Source organism: Ixodes scapularis, unplaced genomic scaffold (genome assembly GCF_016920785.2).
Source record: "Ixodes scapularis isolate PalLabHiFi unplaced genomic scaffold, ASM1692078v2 PGA_scaffold0__279_contigs__length_252992795, whole genome shotgun sequence".
Taxonomy (NCBI): domain Eukaryota; kingdom Metazoa; phylum Arthropoda; class Arachnida; order Ixodida; family Ixodidae; genus Ixodes; species Ixodes scapularis.
This window is the reverse complement of record NW_024609835.1, coordinates 169,836,602-169,846,107: the sequence shown is the minus strand read 5'-3', so window position 1 is coordinate 169,846,107 and position 9,506 is coordinate 169,836,602. Positions and strand designations below refer to the sequence as shown.

At 44.2% G+C, this 9,506-nt stretch overlaps 1 pseudogene; it reads right to left on the bottom strand.

Annotated features, from left to right (window-relative positions):
* Window positions 1–3,214: 3,214 nt before the first annotated feature.
* On the bottom strand, window positions 3,215–3,772 carry LOC120849506 (annotated as a pseudogene).
* Window positions 3,773–9,506: the final 5,734 nt, after the last annotated feature.

Genomic DNA, 9,506 nt, shown 5'->3' with positions numbered 1-9,506 from the left:
CTCGCCTCCGGCCACGACGAGAGAAGAAAGGAAGGAGGAACTCCCCCCTTCCCGAGAATGCCTTTTGTGTGTCGCAGAAGTCGCTATTGTCTCCCTACAAAATTATAGAAGATTAACCCGTCACTCAAAATTCGTACAAAAGCAGTCGCTTCGGTGGCTGGAACGACAAGGCCATCCTCTCGGCGTCAGCCTCGCCGTAGCGTTGCTCGTCCCGAGACGACCTACGTCACAATTGCGTTGGATGTCAGGTGGTCTCCGCTGGGCCTTCTTTGGGCGCTTGCCAGAGTGGGCCGTTTATAACGAAAAATACAGCCACCAGGCTCAAAATACAAATGTGCGATTGTCATTTACGGGTATTGTGGATCATATTCAACCTATTTTTGAACACGACGGGAATATTTCTAATTTTCTTGAAGTATCCCTTAACGGACCTCTGCTGTCCACCTTCTAAGCATACACTGCCTAGACCAGTCCTTCTATGTTTAGTGTTAGTAGACACCAAATTGACCACGACTGTTGGGCTACAAACTCATTAATTGCAAACTGTGAAACATTCAAGTTGTTCTCTCCGTTATATTAGTATGTTCATTATCACAATTCTCGTTTCACAACTTCTACCACAATTTAAAACCAAATTTTTGAATTCCCATTGCAGATATATGTCATCCGGTGACCTGGTGCAGGACATTGCCTTCTCATTCAGAGTGGCCATATCCACCGCACGGTCGGCTATTCGCGACACTTGCAGAGCTCTGTGGAAAAGACTGCAGCCACTGTACATGGCTGTAAGTACCATTTCCTACAAAGAGCCCTATTTAAGGTGACTGCACATGCGTGAAGCGCAGAATGTCGACACTGTGTCACAGTTAAGTGCATGTGTTTAAGCAAAGTTAATCAACAGCATGCAAAGTCTGGACCTATCAACGTTATGATGCAGCACGGTCATATAAATGGGTGTGTAAGGGCAGTGCTTATTAATAGCACAATCTGTTTGGGTGTCGGGATCAGTAGTTTCAACTGAAGACGTCTTCGCACTTTGTGAAACATAATTTCCATAGCCGTAGAAAAACAGATTTTGCAAGAAATCAAAAAGAGCGGAGGCAGCCCAACCTAGAACCAGCATTCGATGTACAGCCGCGTATAAAAGGAACGCAAAAGGTGGAGCGACAGCCTCGCTCTCGTCGCCAGCGAAATCTCTCGCACATGCACAGACTATGGTGCACTTCGAGAGCTGTGACGGTGCCGGGCGGCCGACCCTGTCGGAAAATGGGATTCGCGCAGTGATTCGATCGTTTCAGAGTTTTGCCACATACGGCACTAAGCGGTGAACCTTTGCAGAGTTGGAAAAGCAATGCGAAGTATATAATCGTGGCCTCGGCCTGCCCACACGTCTAAATAGAAATAAAAAATGGTATCACTTCTTGTTTGTGCGTTTCTTGCCGCACAAAAAACAGTCAAACCCACGCGAAAGCGTGAATCATCATGTCACGTCAAGATAAATATAAAGCGGATGTTTTTCTTTTTGTTCCTCTTTCTGCACGTGTTGCTGGTCATGTGATAAGCGTCCACCGCTTTGCCAACTCTGCAAAGGCTCCTGGAACTCTGAAACAAATCACTGTGCGAATCACAATTTTCGACAGGGCCGACCTCTCGGCACCGCCACTACTTTCGAAGCTCACGACAGTAAGCGCTTGTGCGCGAGCTTCCGCTGGCTACCGTTGAATGGTGCGACGAGAGCGAGAGGCTGTAGCTCCATCATTCGTGTTTCTTTTATACGCGACTGTACAAGTATAAGTTCCTTAAACTGGCTTGCTGCAGTCCTGCCCAACCATAATACCCCCACGGGAGCAACAAACTTTCAACGAGATGTGCTGTTCTAGCAGCTATAATTTTCAAATGCTCATCTTGTGATCATACGTACCCAATAACCAGATCGGGGTGGAGGAGAGTATATGGACTGCTCAGGTGGATGACTTATGGCTGTGTCTGTTTTCGTCGTCTACCGATATCAAAGGGGAAGCTGCAAATTACTTAGTTATTTTATCAAGGTCACATTCTTTGTGTTTGTGTTTTACAAAAGCATTTGTTTTTTGTACACATTGCAGTCACATGTATTAGAAATGAAACTGTTGCCTTGAACATGCTTACTTTTCTGGCAATGAAACAAGTGACTGGAATTAAACGAGTCGGTGATATTGCAACTTGCTCTTTGATACTGTTGCACTTGCAAAACAGACTCGGCAATCAAGAAGCTACTTGAGTGGTCCATCTATTTCCTCATGCCACTGTCTGGTCGTTGGATAGGTCCCATCATGTGATAAGTATCTTAAGTAGTAGCCGTTAAGATAGCACTCTTCCGCAAAAGTTGAGCGCTTTTGTGGCAGTGTTAAGGTTGGGTGGGATTGCAACAAGGCATTTAAGGCACTTATAACTTAAATCTAGGTTAGTTCCATCTGGTGCCACCAGCAATTGCTGATATTTTCGTCAAAGCAGCCCATCAACAGTGGTTGTGGCAGACTGGGAGAAACCTTCTTGGCAAGCCCACATGTTTAGATTGACGGCACAGCTGCTACCTGAGGGGTAACATTGTATTTCATTATAAACATTTATATATGGATTACCTGAATCAATGTCTGGAAATATGAGTGTTAGTCACTATGTGTGTGTGCCTAATATTAAGCATGGAAACGTTTGGAACTCCAAGTGAGCCTTTTAAGTTCTTGTATCCTGTCTCTTTCCAGAAACCAGATACAAATGCGTGGCTTCAGGTTGCCGAGGCCTTCAGAAGGAGCTGGCAGTTTACGAATTGCCTTGGTGCTGTCGACGGGAAGCACATCATGATCCAAGCTCCTGCGAAATCCGGCAGCATGTATTTCAACTATAAGGTATGCCTCAATTTTCATGCTACATTCTTTAATGCATCGCATTTTGTAAGGATGGAATTCTAAGGCTTTTCATTACTGTCTGTGTTTACATTACCATAAAATACTGGGCAAGCACTCCCCCCTATATTTAGAGATAAATTCCTCCAAAATATGGAGGGGGCCCTTGGTCGAACCGGGACCAAAATTCAAGATGGCGTCCACAAAATGGCAACCAGTAAAACGGAAAACGAACAGCCAGTCTGCATCGTCTGAAAAAAAAAAGAAGTTTATTTAATAGCATTCATTTTTTCATCTGCAAAAGATTCATAACAGAGCGTCTGGCGTTCGCATCATTCGCTGTCGAATCCGCAATAAGATTCTTCGGAGTTCGAGCCAAAAGTGAGATGCAGACATTTGGCCTTCAGCTCGTCAGGGTCTTCGGAGACAACGGCACCGATGTCGGAGAGCCGCTTGTGCAGATCGCCCTCTTCGGACCAGTCGAGCGCGTTTGCGATGCCACACCCTTTGAACAAACGCGCGACAGGTCCTTACGGGGCGGAAGAACACCCTCGGCTACGAGGTCCAGGACGTCCTGCCATGATGGGTTTTGCAGATTGCCTTTCGGAGTCCTCTTTTCTTTTTTCATAAAGGCCTCCCAGGTCCTTCGAAGACTGGCCTTGAAAGACTTATTTCAGAACACGTCTGTGGGCTGAAGCAGACTGGCGCATCAAGCTGGCACGTACACGACGTCAGTGTCGCACTCCTCGATTGTGTCTTTAGCCGCCGGGGTCTTACGTATGGACGCCTGGCCTAACACTAGCAGTCGCAGCCCGTTGTCAATGTTTGGGCCCCATATCCTCCCTAGCCACCCGTATAACTTTTCGGTTGTCATCCAATCCATTCTTGGAAACTGTGACGCAAACATTCGCTAGGGATGAAAAAACAAGAAAGAGGGGTAAGCGGGAAGATCTCAGCAAGAGCCTCGATGAGCCTCCGTATACCAGGTGAGCACCTTTTTGCGACTTTATGACTGAGGAATGCTATGCATTGTGAGGCCGCACCTCACAATGCGTAGCATTCCTAAGTCATAAGGTCGCAAGCAAAAAGGTTCTCACCTGGTATATGGAGGCTCATCAAGGCTCTTGCTGGGACCTTCCTGCTTGGCTCCTTAAGGATGACGAACGCTGGTAGCTTGTGGCCATAGGCGCAGGCTGTCAAAGCAACCGTGAACCCCTGCCTAGCACTGCCGGTGTTGGCAATCCAAACTGTACCCCCGAGGTTGTTGGTTCTATTCGCAGGTGTGTCCATTCAAACCATTGTTTTGTACATGTTTACGATGTTGCACCGGAGCTTGCTCTTTCCAAAGTTCTTTTAGTTTTAAAACTTCGTACTTCTCCTCCCGCTCGCGGATTTTCTTACGGTCCAACTTGAAATGGCGCAAAGTCAAATACACATTCTTGCCATTTTCCCGATGCCACTCCACGAATTCGATTTTCTTCTGCACAAAGACAACAGCTCTTGACGCAGGCGAAGCGAAGATGGCGGTTGCGTGTCGGGCTCCTTTCCGTCTTCGATTGCATTCGCTTGACTTCATATTGCCTCCAAGCACTGCCACAGCAAAAGAGCCCAGAACAAAGCTAAATAATAACATATATTTTTGTTTTATATGAAAGAATCCTGTTACTACAAGAAATCTATAAAAGAAAGAAAAACCACTGCTGGGTTACGGTAAGTTTGTTCGACGGAAACCGAGGGTGGGGGCAATAGTGCTTATACTGTCACGGGTGGTGACCGAAAACAACAGATGAACAGGAAGAAATAAACGTTTAATGTGGCGAACTTGTGCCAAAAATAAAAGAGTACAAAAGATAATAACAAAGCGTCGCGGGCGTCGAAGTCGGCGAAACCGCAGGATCGAGCGCTGGGGCGAGACTGGCTGCAGATCGCCACGCGGAGCCCCTTATGTACACGTGTGGGCTTCTGGAATAATCGGCGTGGAAGGTTCGGCGTGTAGAACATTCCGACCTCGAACAAGCAACACGGTTCTCGAATTTACCAGAACATTACTTTACAGACTCAACAAAAAATGTGCCTCCGCGGCCAGGAATCGAACCCTGGCTTTCAGCTTGGAAAGCAAGCGCGATAACCGTTAGGCCACGCGCGCGCTGCCCACTTGCCCAGCTTCGCGTGCGGCAATACAATTATTGCCAAAAATATCAAAATTTTCGTAAAATAGGAGGGGGGTGCTCACACAAGCGAGGGCACACGCTCGGTATTTTACGGTACATCCATCATAGTACTTGCTCTACAGAAAAAATATCTTTGCAAAAAAACATATAATTCTTTTCATTAACACAAATATTTTCCTTGCATGACATGTAGCATTACTTACAATTTTCTTAGCATCTACTAATTACATCAACCCCTGAGCTTGGTACTTGTTTAAATGCAGTTAATGATATGCCTACTGGTGTAATGCAGCAGAAGGTTTCATGGTGTCTTCTGTAGAAAGTTGCTACTCCTTTCTCTGTACTTTTCCCAATCCGAAAAGCTGTCAACTGGATCACAAAGAAGTTTTAATGATTTCAGTACAGAGCATACATAATGCTGCCGCATGTGGCTGTGGCTCAATTCGAACTGCTGATTGTTTACGGTCGAACTGTTGAAAAATAGGAAAAAGATTTCGGAGGTTTATTGTATCTTACATTGCCTAAAATCATGTTTCTTATTAATTATTTTATGACTACGCACGCTGCCCGTGAATAACACACCATAAATTTCAGGGGACATACTCCATCGTGCTGCTTGCCGTAGTCGACAGCGACTACAAGTTTGTGGTCGTGGATGTCGGTGCCTACGGAAAGCAGAGCGATGGAGGAGTCCTCAAGCAGTCCATTTTTTGACAACTCCTCGAGGAAGGCCGTCTGGGGCTGCCCCGGGATCTACGGCTGCCCAATACAAGGCTGCCTGCGCCTTGTGTCTTCGTGGGGGACGAGGCTTTCCAGCTCAGGCCAGATTTTCTCAGGCCTTACCCTGGACGTGGAGTTGATGCCGAAAAGCGAATTTTCAACTACCGCCTCAGCCGAGCAAGGTGACACAAACTTAAATTTCTGTAAGGCTAATCTGATATTAGTGCCTAAATGCCAACCTGCCAACTCCAATGTTCATAATACTCTAGTGGAGGAGAGGGATTGGCTCCGCACACGTATCCTTTGGTGTTTCAGTGAAGCGACATGTAGCTTGAACATGTAGCCTTAGTCACCAAGTGAAGTAGAGTATTTCAGTATCTTGCCAAGTACACATTTCATCTTGCCTTTTTTGGGTGGTACAAGGTGCGAAATGCCTTAATTTGATGGGTATAGGTTTGTTTGGAGCCACTGTATATATTCCTGAAGAAAGGAAAGTAACGCAAACTCGAACGCGATGTCAGCAACTAGTGGAGAATGCCAACAAAGCTCCAACTCTGCATAGTAATGCAAGAAAACTTCAAAATGTTAATGCTTTACCATTTTCACGTCAGTATAGTCTTCAAGAGGGTAAGACCAGCTTCGGATTTTGAATTGTCTATTATTTCAGCATTCCGTCAATCCCTCCCATTAAGTGGATTATATTTGGAGTCTCTGTTGGGGAAGACGAGGGAGAGGAACGCTTTGTCAGCAAAGTGCACGCATCAAACAATTGCGTTACTCTGCTTCCTCTAAGGGCAGGTACAGTGGCACTAGGTTTGTTGCATGCCATCACTATATAAAACTGGTGACTAGGTGAACGCCATGACCATTCATTAGACGTAGTTGTACACTTCACGAAAAAAAAACATCAGAAAAATGCTTAGGCAAGCCATAAAACGCAACAAATTACATGTCCACTGAGGTGGGATCTTTCCAGATTTTCTATTGGATCAATGTTCATCACATAGTTTGATAGGGCGGTTTCTAATTTACATACCAACTTAGCAAACTTTCAACAGAACATATACACCCTCCTCTGCCTTCCGATGTTTGTCACCAGCTGATTAAAGTGCCACCTTTTTCGGATGATTCTGCTTGTCTGCATCGACAGTGGATACAGCATGCCAAAAGAGTTACACTTCAAATAACTGGTGACGAACACCAGGGAAGGAGGTAAGGGTTCAGCTTTTGCAAGAACGCATCCAATAAAAGTGTCTAACATTGCTAGCAAAATGTGAGGTGGTTGTTCTCAGGCCTTTTAAATTCAAGAAACCTGAAAGTTAAAAAATAAATAAAAAAAGAATAAAAAGGAAAGAACTAACGGCAACTTTTGTTTGCAAGTCCATTGCATGGAATGCATTTCCTAAGAGGAAAGGATGGACGGGTAGGTGTGGCTATGTGAGGACGGATAAATTTCTAGAATGAGGTTTTTTTATTATTATGTATTCCACGCATTAAAAGAGCAAAGGAACCTTTCCAGTCTTGTAATGATGCAGTTGCAAAACATACAAACTTTTCTAATAATTGTTATGTACCGTATTTGCACGATTCTAACGCGTGTGACAACTAATTATTTGAAAACTAACTCGCTACCGATTCTTACGTGCACATAAAGAAATTAATGCTGAACACCACAATCACCAGAAAATGGTTGATTGCACTAGTTATTTCTTGAGTCGGATGACAGTTCTTGTTCACTTTGCACATATGGTTGTTTGAAAGTCTGCACTCCTTGATCAAGGAGTGCAGACTTTTGAGGTCAATTTTTTACTTCTAGATTCCAATGCCAACATTTTAACTGTATTCATACCCTTTGCAGAAACTTTGGGAAGGTTTATTTGTATGCTAAAATGTCTTTAATGGGGTAAAATTTTTGTGTTACGTTGTCAAGGCTAGCATAGTTCCACAGTGCTGAAGGCTCCACTCTCTGTATGACTGACAGCAAAGGGAGGGGGTGGACAAAAGAAAGTTCCCTTCGCTCTCTCTCCTCAGTGATGCTCATCTGTTGTAACGCAAGTAAACGAGAGAGGAGGGGATAATGTCTCTAACCTTCCCTTTATTTTTTGTTGCCCAGCTCTCCTTAGGTCACTTGGAAGGCTTGGCCTGCCTCACACTTCATTGCAGAAATAGGTTATCACCAAGTGTAGATGGGCTTGAAGAAATGACCTTGCTCTTTGCTTTTGTCACATGTAACAGGAGATGCGCCGAGAACGCCTTTGGAATCTTGGTGACTCGCTGGAGGATTCTCGAGAGGAGGCTCGGGGAAAATCCGCAGAATGCAGAGGAGCTAGTGAAAGCTCTCTGCGTCCTGCACAATTTTCTCATGAGTCAACATGGGGGAGACGACACATACTGCGCTGCAAGCTACGCCGACTACATCAATGCAGCTGGACAAAGGAAAGGCGGCCGCGCAGGCTCCTTGTGCAGCCACCGATGCAAGTGGCCAGAGTTCTAGCTCGGAGCTTTGCCCTTACGGCCCGTTATGTCAGAGACCTTTACATGCAGTACTTCAATAGTCCTGCAGGTAAGGTTTCTTGGCAAGATGCTGTACTGCAGCGCTAAGCAATCTGAAAGCTCAGGTTTGCCCTTTGGGCCATGTTCATTCTTTTTCTGTTTTTAATTGCAATTTTTTTAGTGCACTGTGGGATGCAATAGACCCTTTTAGCAATTCTGTGCCAACAGCGGCGTTTCAAAACTACATGCTGGTTGCCATTTGTACGGCACACCGACCTGCAGATAATGAGATATACCATTGTGCGGTGATATCCTACAGTTAATAGCTATAACTAATGTAATGATTCCTATATTGGCATTACAAACTCATTGGTTAATCTAAAACGTTGATTTATTCTACATTATTCAGTAGATCATTCTCATCTTTGTCTCCTTCGCTTCCCCCTTCCCGTTGTCGTCGCCAATCTGATCCGAATCCAACTCAACTAATATTTAGAGTTGGAGGTTTAGTTAGATTCACTTTGCTGTGCCATTAGGCGCTATGAAGACGAGTAATTAATAAAGTTGGGTGATGTAAAATTGTCATATATATTGAAGCCACCGGGCTTCAGAGTAGGTCATCTAGCAGTAGGGGTAAAATATTTCATTGCAAATTCGATGAACTCAGTTGAAGGGGGCTGGGATTTCGCACTCAACATATGGCCTCGTGTTTTAAGATGCATTGAATATTTATGTAGTCCTTTCACTACTATTCTTTCCACTTAGCACTAGTTAATAATTATTTCTTTATTATTGCTTGTGCTGTTTTCTACTGCCACAATCTTTTTTTTTTTCATTTTGTAATTGCAACATGCAGTTCCTCTTTCTTTATGCTATTTATTAAAGTAATGTAAAAAATTACATCACTTTTTGCTCCTGCAAAGATCTATTTTACTGGGGTTCCAATGTTGGTCTGAAAACAAATATTTTCAAGTCAAGATTTTATTGCACTTTTTTCTCCAATGGTTAGGAAAAAATAAAAAAAGCTGTTGCAAACTCAAGCATTGTTTGTCTGTTATATTTCAGTGTCATGTATAAATATTGTGCTATCCAGTGAAGTGTTGCATTAATGAATGAGTAGATGGATTGGACATTGAAACACACATGCTTTTCTCCTATTGCCACGCACATTGGTCATATTGTCACGAACGAACAGGCGAGGAAACAAATATTAACTGGGGAAACTGAAATGTTTAATGGG